At 37.6% G+C, this 15,172-nt stretch overlaps 1 protein-coding gene and 1 non-coding gene across 2 annotated transcripts in view; one reads left to right on the forward strand and one right to left on the reverse strand.

Annotated features, from left to right (window-relative positions):
• Positions 1–15,172, reverse strand: part of LOC135221187 (translation machinery-associated protein 16-like) — a 447,785-nt gene that overhangs the window by 137,218 nt on the left and 295,395 nt on the right. The gene's annotated exons all lie outside the window — the stretch shown is intronic.
• Positions 12,837–12,909, forward strand: Trnar-ucu (transfer RNA arginine (anticodon UCU)). Its single transcript has one exon. It is a non-coding gene; the product is annotated as a tRNA-Arg (tRNA).

Below are 15,172 nucleotides of genomic sequence, written 5' to 3' on the forward strand. Positions count from 1 at the left end.
CTTGATCTTAAATTTTATTCCACTTGACCTCACTCCAAAAGTTCAAAGCTTTCCGTACTTCCAGGTCCGTAAGTCTGTTTAAAGGCATATGCTTAACTTCAGGAAAGGAAGAACTTTGGTTTTATTAGAATCGGCTTGCCTGGCTCACTGAGCTGCCCGCAGTAATGAAGAGGGAGAGAACTCAGCTGGTAGTTTCATACTCTCTCTCTCTCTCTCTCTACAAACACACACAACACAACACATTCTGGCAAAGGTATATTTGCACTCTTCTTGTCGCTTACTTTCCATGATTAAGGAAAACAAAAACAAAATTTCTTCGTAAGTTATTTTTGTCAACAATTTAAAGTCTAATTAGTAGAGAAAAAAATGGGATATGCTATATCTCGTACACAAGACAAACTACCAGGTTTTCGGGTTTTATAGAGATATCTTTCCTTGGGATGGTTTTCGTGATAGGCATTTGTAGGCTCTAAGAAGAGCTCATGGAGCGCATACGGTATTGTTTACAACGCCGCGTTATTTATAACGGTTATGATGATGACGATGATGATGCTTATTATCATTATGAATAAAAAGATAATAGAAGCAGCAAAGTTTAAAGTCAACAATAATTACGTGCACCGGACGTCTCTCATTTTGGGGCAACAACGCGCCTTTGAATTCCTTCAGCTTTGTCATTAACGTCCGCATCCCATCAAAGAAAATATTTAATTGGACATCAATTTCCAAGGAATCAAAGACATATAGCACCTTGGCATACCACCATAACCTTTAGGGTCAAGACAAGGACCCCAAATTGGCCCCTTCGGAGGCATACTGAGTGGTACATCTTTCTGTATTCGGAAAGACCTTTAAACTTTCGGATTTTGCCGTAATGGGCTCTTTTCAATCTCCAGTGCAATTACATTCTCACAACAGACTTAACACTGGGCTTTACATTATTGCTTGTTGCTTATTAGCATCATCTTATCCGAATAAAGCTGCGACAATTAATAAGAGTTAATCAAATCTAAAAGTAAGTCTAACAGGAAAAATCGGCCACCTTGGTTGTGAACGTACTTTTTTTTTTTTTTTTTTTTTTTTTTTTTTTTTTTTTTTTTTTTAACAGTCGTAAACCTCACTAGTGAATGGGAACCGCATTGCCCAGCAGGTTTATATACCCAAAATCAAAGTCGATTGAAGCAATGAGAGGACTGTTTCAATGCGTCGGTTGAATAACAATTGAATCTGATAAAAAGCTTTTTAAACTAAAGTTTTAAAATATATCAAAATAATGGCTAAGAAAAGCAAAATAGCAAACAACTAAGAGATGTAATTATATAATGACAATCCTGCTAACATGGCAGTGTCACGAATGCAATCTCGAGGCTCGTGGCCTCTGCCTCCCTCGCACAAAGGAAGGAATAATCCTGCCAGACTTTTAATACCCGTAATTGCTGAACAGCCTTGACACGTCTAATGTCCAGCGCCACTTTCGGTCATTTGAGATTATGCAATAAGTCATGTTACGCTGGTCGACGTTTTCATGGCAGTTACATGCTAATGTCTATAGAACGTAACAGCTGAAAATCGTTCACTTTTTGTTACATGTTCTTTGTCTCTTCAACGCTGCTCTTATCACTTCTGTCAGGTTTAAGCACCAATAATATCCTTTTTACGACTTCCCGTGGCTCTGAATAGTCTTTGTTCGGTCGACGCTGAATTCACAGTTAACATTTTTTCTTTCTTGATTTGTAACCAAGGTGCCATTACGCTTGAAGAAACATATTAAGTTTCGTAGATAAGATCTATAGAACGTGATGGTCTGTTCCTGGCGAGAAGGGAAGAGGATTTCCTTTTCTTATATTCACGGCCATAGGCGGCATAGTTTGGAAATGTATTTAAAGTACACACACACAAACCATATATATATATATATATATATATATATATATATAGATATATATATATATATATATGTGTGTGTGTGTGTGTGTGTGTGTGTGTATTTGTCTGTGTGCGTTTGCGTAGCCATGTGTGCAAGAGAAATTTTCCCGTATTATTCTGCTTCACTTGATGATAAGTATTGAGATCCTTCTACAAACAGAGATCTGCACTTGGATAACTGTTCCTTCCTTATTTGCAGTCTTTATGGTCTGGTTGTCTTCAAGTGTTTGCATTTTAAGGTTTGTGGTTACTGTTCCTCTCTCTCTCTCTCTCTCTCTCTCTCTCTCTCTCTCTCTCTCTCTCTCTCTCTAATTTCTCTCATCTATCTCTCATCTCTCTCTCTCGTCGAGCTCCTCTCATTTAGATTTAAGACAGCCGTGAAAGCATCTCCCCTATTTCTTAGATTCTAGAATTATTGATACAATGATCCAAAATATACTATTGCATTAAACATAATCTCTAACATCCCATTTTCCTTTTACTACAACCATTCCACGTGTACTCATTCCTTAACAGGAGGCAGGATAGCGAGTGGGAAGCAGTAAACACGAATAATTTCTATTCAGATGTGAGAGAGCAACTCTTTCGTGCCCGTGAGTTCATCAACTTGTGGGGGGGTGAGAGAAGGAAGCTTGACATTCCTCCTCTCCTCCCCCCTTGCCAAAACTTTCTCTCTTGCTAAGTCTCGGTTAGATGGATTTTGGTTCTTATTGTTCAGTTAAACGACCGACCTTCAATGCAGCATTATCACGCATCAGGTATGTTGCCATTATTCAAGCTAAGAATTTCTTCATTCAAGCCCACGGGTAGTTTTACTTTGCTGCTTTAGGACTAATCGTCGGATCTAGCCTTTTAATGAAGAAGTTCTAGTATCTTGCAAATAAAATCTCTAATATTATTTACAATTATGCAAAAGCTTTTCCCTTCCCTTCTATTGCCTTTTTAATATTCCTCCCTCACTCCTAAGTGATTTCAAACCGAATGCCCTTCGAATATTTTTAGCTCTATGATCTTCAGAACAGCACCATGTCATCAACTTGGCCTTAATTTTCTCAAACTAACCCAATCCAGCCTCTTTCATTGTCTACTGTTTCCCTTGTGAGATTAAGTCCGTGACATGCAATGTTATTGTTAAAGTATAGGATCAATTCAATCTACAGATTAAAAGGAGGGTGAGATTTTTCCACTGTTCACGGATAAAAATCCATGGTTGCCAAAGGGAAATCAAAAGATTAAGTTACATGACAAAAATCTTCTCCACACTAAGTGTCTTCATTTGGAAGAAGGCATAGCAAGAAAAAAGTAAGAAATGAATTTAACAACAACAGAAAAACAACTATGATTATAATTATCATGTTAATTTTAAAAAAGCCCAAAATTAAACACGATAAACCTGTAGCATTTCGACACATTGACTGCAAAATTTATGCATCAATTTTCGAATTGCGTTGGAGAAACACTTTTCATAATTATGTTTACAGTACATCTACTACAATCGACAGCAGTTAAGGGCGATTGCTAGTACCCAGTAGCTTGTACCTGCGTTATGCAAGCTTCCTTATACGTATGTGGAACAGTGAAAAGCCAGACGAGAAGGTATGGGATAGCTGACATTTTGCATCATCTGCGCATGAAACACGCTTCAACAGAAACTACTTGTGGTAATGCAGAAATCATAGTTCTGTCTTTATTGTGATGAAGACTTTTGGGGGAATTCTCTAAATAAACATACTAGAATCTGAAGGATTATTTTGAGGAACGAGCTTGATGGCGCGCTACGCTGCGCTGAAACCCGGCACTGCCTGTCATGTCTCCCCTACCCTCCAATCCCCTACCTATCCTGCATCAACCACGGCAAACAAGTTTGCAGAAGGAGGGTGGATGTGTCATGTTCCCCTCCCTTCCCAATCTGGGCCGGATAATCAAGAAAGATCCACTCGTATTTTATTATTATAGATAGATACTCATTGCGATTAGCTGGTGAAACTCTCTTCCTTGACAAGGATTATCAGGAAACTTGTTAAATACCTCCATCTAACCTTACCTTTTAATCAGCAAAGCGTACAAGCTAACACAAACACTTTCACATATCTTATTCTTAAAGTCGAAATCGTTGACTATTGTTGCCCACAACTTAGGTAAAAAATTCAGTCATTCCGTATCAAATCTGGAGTAAACACTGAGATCTTGATAGTTGCCTGTCTGGATTATCCATTTCGGAATTATGTTTGTTAACTATCGAATCATTATAGTTTGCCACTCGGTTAAACTAAGATTAATACTAAATGTTCCTCAAAGGTACAAGTATGATGAAAATATTTTAGGTAGCCCAGACACCCAGAGGGAATTCGAAGACAGTACCAAGCAGACCATGTAAGAACAGTGTAGTAATGTCGACAAAAACGAAATGCCTTGCTTCAGTAATTCTTAGTAGTTCAGTTACTCTCTCTCTCTCTCTTCTTCTTCTTCTTCTTCTTCATCTTCTTCTTCTTCTTTATGTGTTTTATAGGCCACTAGCGTATGTGCGCGTGTACTATGTGAATGTGGAGATATGAAGGGCAGAGTCATCCATTACCTGAACATCATCATCAAAGTTGTGCTCCAGTGGAGGGCGACAATGAAATCTGTATAATTTCTGTTCCACCAACTTTCGTGCGTTGCCATGGAAAACGGAGATGTATGTTTGCTTCCGCGTGTGCACACATGCGCTACACATGTGTTCTTCCACTCATCTGATGAAACATGACTCAGATTACAAAGATAATGGATGATGATAAAAGGGTAAAGTTTTTTCGAGCTGATGAAGGGAAAACTGTGCTCATCTCCATCGTCCTCTTCCTGCTTTGGAGTTTGCCTTTACCTCCTGCTTCGAATTTCTTTTTTCTTTTTACTTTTATCGATTTTAATGGTAGATACAAGTCCTATATATAACTTATCTTACATTCTCTCTCTCTCTCTCTCTCTCTCTCTCTCTCTCTCTCTATATATATCTTTATATATATATATATATATATATATATTTATATATAAGCTTATATGTATGTATACAATAAATATACATTATAGAAAAAATACATATACACACATGCATATATACATATATATATATACATATATATATATATATAGAGAGAGAGAGAGAGAGAGAGTAACTATGGTTGCGAAGAAAATGAGACAGTAATATGCAGATTTTGTATCAGTCACATTTCTAATCTCGTGACGGAGGCATGTTCACCTTGCATAAATATGTAGTAAAGTTAACGTAGAAACAAACACATACAAACACGCAACGCTCACAAATATCGTATTTAGTTCACTTACAGATTAACTGCCAGGTTTTTCAGCAGGGGTCCTTTTATTTACGCTTACCGTTGACCGTCAGCCTTTTCTGATTTTATTCGTTATCTTATAAGTGTAAGTTGACATAAATCTGGTTAAAAGTAGACATCATACCAGTCGGTTTGTTGAAAGTGTCTGTTTCCAGTAGCAGATCAAAAGGTATAATAAGTTAATTTACATCGTAAGAATATGTCCTTAAGGTAGCAAATCTTTTATCGCTAAATTCAGGACTCTCCAAATAAGAAGAAATACGGGGATCGTGCAGAAGAAAACTGTTACGATTGTATGAAAGTGACCACTTTTCTAAAGATTACCATACACTAAACATGAAAGGTTATACATGACTGTTGCAATAGAGCATGAATATTTGATTTCTTATAAGACGAGCTACTCTACGGGCATTTGAAATTGAGGTCACTGTATCAAGCGCTGCATTGGAGAATTCTTACAGAGGCGCATGATGCGTGACGCACTAATGCTCTAAAGAGGAGGCCTCGAGATCACCACAAAAGACAAAAATTGCGAGGGCGTTGTTTGATTAACGACTTGTCCCATTAAAGCAAAAGCAAACCTGACCAGCCCAACTCTTGAAGCAGATGCTCACCGTTGATTAACGTTCCTGGGCAACCGGAAGTTGTTGCTGTTAATCAAACAAGCCTTATGCCAGCATAGGCTTTTGCACCTGGAACAACCTGTAACATGGCATACTCAAAATTGGCTAATGTATCCATGTATAAATGACAGTTCATTTCTTGGAAAAACTGCAATCGACTCGTAATGAAATAAACATACTCTCTCTCTCTCTACCTCTTCTGCTCTCTCTATCTCTTCAATCTCACAATAACTATATATATATATATATATATATATATATATATATATATATATATATATATATATATTATATACATATACGTGTGTATATACATACATACATACATATATATATATGTGTGTGTGTTTGTGTGTATGCATTTTGAGTGTGAATAAAGTAATAAAGTTAAGTTTAATCAGGTGACTTCCATGTGAACAGTCGTGTCTACACGGCAATATCCGATTAACTTTATTGCTGCAAGAATTTGAGAATGTAAGAGAAGATTCAGAGTTGCTAAATGAAATAAACTTGACGGACTTAAAATACCAGATAATGTTTTTACCAGCAAAACCTACAAGATTTATAAAGCTTACTCAAGAAAAAGCAACGTACATAAGGAGAAATGTGATTTAAGACAGACATAAGAGAAACAGAAGTAATGATGAAAAGGTATGCACAAATACTTAAGAACAACGATATACGGCACAGGTTTTTTGAGCTGGAATTAGAGACTTAAAATGGCAACTTGAACACATGACACTCGGGATAATATCAGGAAATCAAATAAACTAAAACTGCCACGAAAGTAAGATTATACAAACATCAATCATGCCATGACAAAAAGATAGAAGGAAAAAAAAAAACTATTGCCCGAAGATTTTGTCGATACGAGAACAAAGGTTTAAAAAAAATATCAGTGGTCAGATGGCAGGACTGAGTTACAAACAATACAACTAAGGACCATCATGTAGATGAGACAGTGATGAAAGGGAGACGGAGGTGGTTTGGACACGTCGTTTCCACAGGCCACGGGAGAACAGTACTTGACATTTGAGTATCCGAATACATGGATAATAATTCACTATTTATGTCCTATGAAAAAGTGTCTATGATTGTTTACGTTAGAGGGGCTAGCTTTAGAATATGGTTACCGTTTGGTTTTCCCTAATTCTAATGTGGTGATGGTGATAAACTGCGTAGGTTCTTCTCCGTCCTGCCTGCGATCCATCACAGTCGACTGTATTTTCCCTGGAATCTGGCGGTCATACACATTCTGTCAAGACATCTCCATTTTTCACTCCATAATACCATAATATTTGTGCGTGCGTGTGTGCTCGTACACTCGCATGCAAAGCACTGATAGAAGCTCGTCTTCTGGTAACATGATGTTAATACTGCTCAATCATGAGAGCATTGTCTGAGGAGTTTCATATGCGATTCGGATGCCTCGAAGCTGAGTCACCTGGTTGACGAGCATAAGTGTTATGAAATGGATCACGTTACATCATCAGCCTACTTATTTATGATTCATCTCCTGTGACAGTGCAGTTTCACTGATCGCAATCTTGATTGATGTAGCAATCACCTGTAACCCTTTATTGGCTCCAAGTGGATCAGAGCTTTGGAAAGCTGGGCCCAATTTGCAGTTTTCAAATGAATGACGTAAGACGTTGTTTAATGCAACTCTTGACAAGTTCAAGTTCTTTTTTAATATAAAAGATTTGTTTCTAATTTTAACGGCATTTCGACTTGTCCATATATATATTTGTTTATTGTTAATATCAATCTATTTTCATTGTTTAACGGAGCTTTCACGTGTTTTTACAGTGATTCTTGTTCACTTGTTTACACCGGAAAGGAGGTTATGGGAATCACACGGAAAGAAAAAGTTCCTGGGGCACACTTCGCAGGTTTACACTTCAGCTCCCATCCAGAAGAGATTTGTTGCCCAACTTTCCCAGGTGGATTCTGCAGGTAATCTTGGTCAATGGCAACACTTGAGTGGGGACCAATTGATATGTCTTTTTCCTCCTCTTCTTCTTCTCTTGCGCGAGTTTTCATTTGATTCCGTGATTTGTTTTTATCTTGAAGCAGCTTCTTCTCACGGTTTAAAGTTCACATCTCTTTGTAGCTCCAAAAGCACCTTCCTAAAAAAAATATTTATAAACCATACTGAGTGACGGGTTTCGTTAGAAAGTTACAAATGCATGAAACTGAGCAACGCATACATTTGGGAAAATCATGAATGGGACAAGAAAATGTTCATATCTTATTCTCCTTCCTATTAGCCTAGCGGACAGAACAATCAACAACCTGATCTCTCGTTAACATTCTAGAAAGTCTTTATCACTGTGAGATGTAATGCTCGCAATAAGCAACAAGCAATATTTGTTTGACATCAATACCCCAAAAATATGGATACAGCAGCAGCAGCAAGCAGGCTCTGAGATTTTGCGTTCGCAAAGAAAAAAGGAAAACGCACATCATTTCTAAAGCGGACGAGCAAATAAATTTGTTTATGTACTTCTGTTACTAACTGAACTCAGACGAAAGTAAGGTATGCAGCAAAAAATATCCTTGCCTATTGATTTACCTGACAGATATTCAATATTGATAATATTCAACTTTGAATCTTAACCATTATGAGTATTTATGCTTTCGATTACCTTCGCTTATTCGTTGTTTACAAATTTGGATGAATTATTGTAATACCGTCATTGAAATAAAATTCAACTTAACTTTAAGAAAAGGATCATCTAACCTACATTAGAAACAGGAATATGTCAGTTTTGTTTTTTGAGTTGATTTCCTTTTACACAGGTGGTTCATAGATAGAACAACGCTAGTTTATCCATTTACGTGTAATCAACTGCTACCTACTATCGTTGTTACGCGGGTCGAAAGAATTCTTGTCTTCTGAATAAACACTGTCATTATATACTTTTGAAACCTGTGAATCAGACTCAATCCCTCTTCGAGTTTCTTTCTTCAACGTCGATTCTGATCTATGTCACTACTTATACATGATTACAAGTGCACAACAAATTAAATAATGTGAGTCTGACTGCAAATCATGACGGTTTCAAACATATCATTTAGAAAAACAAAATCTGATGGATTCTTGCATCAAATGTAGTATTACCACAAAGTATTGTGACAGGTCAACATCTTCCAGCATGCCTCCAGATGAGCCCCTGGGAAGGTGAATTTACTATAAATTTTAACCCCTGGGAAATTTTCTAAAGCTACTGCACAGACATGTCAGGGTGGCGAACCTTGTCAGCCCAACCGAGGGATTCTGATGAGTCATAAACCCGCTGCTTGAAGAGGTGGTAGAGCTCCTAAGGAATTTATAACTCTGCGGAACAACAGTTATGTAGTTAGGGGATTGTAAGAGCAACAAAAAACCCAACACTTAAGGTGATAATGACGTGGGCTGTAAAAATCAGTGACCCGTTTCCTCTTAGAATTGGGAGTCGCCCACAAAATTCATCTCATTGATAAGTTAGCCCTAGAGCTCTTGCACTTATAAGTTTTATGCAGGGTCTATAGTGTTGATCCAGGATGTTATACATCAATTTGAAATATCCGAATACATTTAGTATGTGATTTTCAAACGATTATGATTATTAGAAATGTCTGCTTGTGTAAAAACTGCTGAAGCTGTCTTCCATCCAAAATTAGCTCCTTCCAGTTCTTTGATGTAAGAAAATATAACTGATAAATAGGATGAAAATGTAATGGAAAAGGCTTTAGAAATATTTCTTGTTCGAAAAAACATGAAATCGAGCTAATGCACTTTTTTCCAGACTCTGGAATCCTGAACGCCATCAAGTCCTGTCATATTCAGAGTCAGCAAAACAATATCAGTGTCATTCTGCATAGAAGTGAGTGTTTGCTCTCCTTCATTGTTATGAATGCTTGACTAATGATATGAATGATAAAAAATTGCCTTGATGTATTCAACATTTTATATATTTCTGAAATGAATGTTAAACCCATTAACATTTGAGGAAGATATATCTCATCTTTTTTCCACAGCCTAATTTCATTTTTGCTCTTAGCTTCATACCGTCATAGCTCTCTGCATGTCAGTCGACGAGATTTCATATTGAGGCCAAAGGCTTCGTGGTTACCTCTGATTTCTGGTCGCGGAGAGGGAGCACTGGCAGCTTCACCTAATCCTAAGAAGGCTAAAGGGAATTTTCTTTCTAATGCAACTTTAATGTCCAATCTGGAGATTAGCCTCAAAGCAAAACCCTCTCCCTTCACGCAAGGCACGTCCTTTTTTTTTTAATGGTCATTTCCTGGCCAGTCTCTGGCAACCTTCTTACATTTCTACCCGGAAAAGTCAGTACTAAACGCGAGTGAGTGTTAAGCGCATCAGCAAGAACTAATAACAGTAATGGCAACGTAAATATTGTTGACTATGCTACTACTGTAGTTACTATTAATATTATTTGTACTGCTCTTTAATCAATTGCGTGATGTACAGAAGCGCCATCCAAACTAAAAGTTTGTTTACTAACTATTGACAAACTGCTTGCACACCAAATTACGTTGTTTTGGTTTTCCACCCAAAGCGGAAAAGCGAACGAAACTCGTACGCATGGACTTGTTTTTTTTTTCTTTTTTTAGAAACATTCCAGCAATCAGGAAAAAGGCATTTTTATCATTCCATTCCAATTTGTCAAGCAGCGTCCAACGACCTTTTGCTTCATATGTTATGAATTAGAGAGTAATGGTGAAATTTTGCTTGGGTGACCTGTCAGTTATTTACTATTAAAAATGCCAGTGTTTTTTATCAGTACATTTACATCTCCATATTATATATATATTCTCATCCGGTATAGCATTTGAAAACGATTGTTCATTAGATCGCTGGAGCAAATAGTTTAACAATAAGCTCATGTTGTTATCGCTGACTGAGACAGGTGGCTGGGGTTGCTGCGGTGACATACGTGGAGCTCTGAAAGTTTTGTCTCCCAACATATTCAAATTTTGTTTTGAATTTCGAAGCTGCATTTTCGGAAGTTGTTTATTCAGTCAGTTAAGGTAAAAGTGCGCAGGGGAATGAAAATAAGAACTAGAAGAAGAATAAGAATAATATGAAGATTATTCACTCCAGTTACACCTGTGTGCACCTTGCAGAAAGAGCTTTACACGAAAACAAATTTCTTGAGTAAATTACCGTTATCCTGATATTTGTTGCTCGTAAAAGCGGCCACTGGCGTACCTTAATTAACCTGAATTAGAATGGTCTTTCTCTCTCTGGACATTGTTCGGGAATAATAGAGTATTTCTAGGAAGACCTTTCCTCTTTCCTAGATATAATTTCTGTTTTGTTATTGGTTCTACATGTGATTAACGTTAGTTTATGATAAATTTTATTTACAGTGGATTTGCTGCATTTTTTCAGTTGTTACCTGCAGAGATTCGATTGATTTCATCCATTTTTTTCTCCAACATTACTGCTTATCTTATCACATAATTGCGACAAGATTCCTCTGTTTCCCCTTTCCTACATAGGCCCATGCTTATGATCATCTCATTCTTTGCTATTTTGATGTTTCCCTTAAATAACAGCGATCATTTATAAACACTACGTGCTCAAACTGCAATGAAAAAGCAAGTGACGATTGTATCACATTCTGGTACGGTAATCATCGCTAATAGTGAAGCCCTTCGCTGGTCAGCTGGTTATGACATAAGCTTATATACAGAATGCAGACTGCTTCACGAGGTTTCATTATACGGTTTGTAAGTCATTCACTCACACCAAAGATATAGGTGAATTCGATTGACTTGATGGAAGCTATGGGGTGGTACTCTGGTGACGGTGACGAATGGTTAAGGGAAAGTGTTCTAATGGCAAGAGGTCTTTCATCTCAAAGTATCTTGCCGCCCTTTGAAGTAGGTAGACAAAACTTGACTGATGCCCTCCCAACTAGCCTACGTTGGTGTTAGAAATGGGGTCAATTATGTTAAAAAAAAGAAATTTTGTCTCCCAGGCTACTATTAGGAAACGTTTGACGGCAAGATGCTAAAAGGTGCTAACAAACGTTGCACAAGTATCAAACTTATGTTTCAGTTTTGGCACAAATATAAAGAACTGAATACTCACGAATGTGATGCCTTGCAAGCACGCCTCCTCTTTTGACTATAATACTGGTTGTTGGGTGAGAAGCTTGCTTGTATTATGCTTTAAAAAACTAGCCACACGTTGCGCCGACTGACACTGCCAATAAATGAAGATGAATAATATTCCAGGCGCTTCCAAGGGGTTGGCTAAAGTAGCACAATATTCCATTAAGGTAAAGTACAGTTTTCTTCACTGAACAAACTCGTCCTTTTTTTTTATTTTTAACAAGCATGGATATGTGACATATTTATTTGTTTATTGACTATCCCAGATAAGATCTGGCCATGAAGGTGGTATAACTCGTACGAGTTTATGACCATTGTCCTTCTTGGGTTACAATACTCCAGAGGTCCACACCAGGCCTCCTCCTTCCTTTCACACCTTACGAAACTAGGGGCTACCTTAGGGCATGGCTTCGCGCCAGTATCAGGCCAAATACTTCTAGACCAACCAACAGCCAGTAGAATCATTCCCTTCAACGATAAATTACGCAAACTGTAACTTTAGAAACGCTCTACCTATAAAAGTTCTGAGAGGCTTTCGAGACTTGCCAGTTTACAGCATAACAGAAATATATATATATATATATATATATATATATATATATATATATATATATATATATATATATATATATATATATATCTTCTGAACTGGGCCCTTCAAAACAGTGAGATCAGATGCGTATAATTACTGAATAATGTTAATCATCAGTCGGTAAAGCGGTTCACCGGAATAGCGTCATCCATGAAACAATAAGAGTAATAATATCGCTAACGAAAACACATTACCGTTTAGGTTTTATTTAAATAAGCATTTCCACGCTCTTCGTAGGTCCTCATGGCGCAGTGGATAGCGCGCTGGACTTCTAATCCAGAGGCCGCGGGTTCGAATCCCGCTGAGGATGTATCCTTTGGCACTAATTAAGTCAATCAGAAGATAATAGGTATGTCGTGCCGAAGCTAGTTTTACAAACGAAGTTAATTATGGTTTCACTAAAACTGAGCAAGAAACCAGAAAAGTATTCTTGTGCCGGTAATGGGAAGAATATTTTTACCTCCCCGAACGCAGTCTGTTCGTAGTACCCCGTCACACGTCTCGAGAGAGAGAGAGAGAGACGGTTACGAAATGCCAAAAGGCAAAGGTTCCGCGGTACCTCTCTTCCCGGGGCTTCCCCGTACCACCCACCCACCGCACTCGGGCTACCCAGGAGACAGAGAAAACGGATGTTTAAGCAGAGGCACTCCGCCACAACCTAAACCCAGGGACCCGCCTCCCCCGCCCTCTCTCTCTCTCTCTCTCTCTCTCTCTCTCTCTCTCTCTCTCTCTCTCTGTCTCTGTCTCTGTCTCTCTCTCTCTCTCGCAAAATGGTAATTTTGAGAAGAGATTAAGTCACTTTTACTGCTGCTTACGGAAAGTGACAATTTGCGTAATCTCTTTTCAAGATATCACGTTTACTTGTTCATATCTAATGGTAACAACACTGGCCAGAGTTTGTAGCTTCAAAGAAACTCACGATGATATAAATAGGTATCATGACTGACAGACAGTTTTCGATCCTTATATCGCTACACCTTTGATATTTCGGAGTCCCACTTGTGATTTTGACAATTAAAAGTATCCCTTTATAAATTCGCCCAATTCTGTAGGAGGCCTAAGCCACTTATAGTTATTCAGCAATTTTACGTAACACGAAGAAATCTCAGTCTTCTTCAACAAAGCGCTTGAAACTATCACTTTCCTCTTTTGTCCTCTCACGTTCTAATACTATATATACTATATCACATACAAGGCCACGACTCCTCAGTCGAAGATGACTTGATAAGCAGACAGCTCGACTTCGGTTTCGATCGGTAAATCCTGTTTAATGGACACAGTTTTGACTTGTGACCTGTCACTTTTCTCACGAAAATTATAAGTTTTCGGATTGCATTGATTTCCCGTCATAATTGACATATGACCCGCAAAATAGGAAACCCTGATTGGAATACGTAATACCTCGTCTAAAATTGTGCATACTATGAAACAAAGGTACTAAAGTACAGTTCTCTGATAGAGAAAAAATCAGGAACAATAATAATTTGCTGTCGACGTACACTCAACGCGTTACTGGTCGTATAACAATAATTGACAATTACGCACAATATAATTAGCAGCCGAGAGCCTATTCAAGAAAGTATTAAAAGAATAATAGAAAGTAAAGAGAACCCAAAGTGATTAGGAGTAGACAGGTAGCATCTTTCCTTCCATAAATACGCAGTGAATCTCGTACTTCCGACGCAACTCTTATCATGATGGAATGTGAAGCAAACTTTTTAGCCGAAGCTCAAAAACAACCGCTATTGAGTACAACACTTTTGAGACGAAATTTTGGGAAATGAATTCTGGTTCATAATGAAGTGGCATCATTGTTGATTATGCCGCAGTGCGCAATGCTCTTATGTTTAAAAACGTCGATATTTTCAAAGCAGGTTTATTGCGTAACTTTCCGCGTTGGCTCCGACAGACAGATAAGGAGATTTCTTTCTAAACAACTTTATTTTGGAGATGAATTTCAAAAGTAACAGGAAATGCTCCATTTATTTCTTTGTCTTTTTTTTACTCTCTCGCTCACACACTAATTACCCAAACTTCGGATGTCCATACCACAACTTTCGGGCGTAGGTGCTGTTAATGATATTTCCTCAAAACCTCCACGCACTCCACCTGCATGCACAATATATATATATATATATATATATATATATATATATATATATATATATATATATATATATATAGTGTGATTAGAGTCAATGTATGTGTGTATGCGTATGTGTTGACTTTGGTTCAGCAGTGCACTAACTAACAATATATCGAAAATATTTGTCAATAATATCAAACCTTTCTTTCAATTTCTGTTCTTTAGTTTTTTAATGCACGTCTTTTCTTCCAGCGACACCAACGTGTTTCATTTTTGCGTTAATATACGTATTCTAGAACCCCAAAACTTCATTACAATATTCTATTGTTTTTCGACGTTTTTGGTTTCGCTCATCTTCGTGATATAGTCTCGTCATCCACAGGACTTTCGTTTGATACGGGTCACAGTCAAGTCTTTTTGATTAAAATATTCCATTATTCCAATTACAGTTAATTCAGGAATTAGCTTCTAAGATGTGTTCTCGATC

Source organism: Macrobrachium nipponense, chromosome 2 (assembly GCF_015104395.2).
Source record: "Macrobrachium nipponense isolate FS-2020 chromosome 2, ASM1510439v2, whole genome shotgun sequence".
NCBI classification, from domain to species: domain Eukaryota; kingdom Metazoa; phylum Arthropoda; class Malacostraca; order Decapoda; family Palaemonidae; genus Macrobrachium; species Macrobrachium nipponense.